Here is a 311-nt window from a genome sequence, read left to right as displayed (position 1 = left end):
CCCCCTGCCACAGGCAGGAATGAATGCTGGGTTCACAAGACCCCAGACAGGTGATCGTCCAACCTCCTCTTGAATATGCCCGAGGTAGGGGCGAGGACTACTTCCCTGGGAAGTTGGTTCCAGTTTTTGGCCACCCTAACTGTAAAATATTGCCTTCTGATCTCCAACCTAAACCTATTTTCCATCAGCTTATGACCATTGTTCCTTGTCACCCCAGGTGGTGCTGGGGAGAAAAGACCTCTGCCTATTTGCTGTTGATCCCCCTTGATGAGCTTGTAGGCAGCCACCAGGTCCCCCCTCAGCCTCCTCTT

This window comes from Alligator sinensis, unplaced genomic scaffold (assembly GCF_000455745.1).
Source record: "Alligator sinensis unplaced genomic scaffold, ASM45574v1 scaffold933_1, whole genome shotgun sequence".
Classification (NCBI taxonomy): domain Eukaryota; kingdom Metazoa; phylum Chordata; order Crocodylia; family Alligatoridae; genus Alligator; species Alligator sinensis.
Note: the sequence above shows the minus strand (reverse complement) of the source record.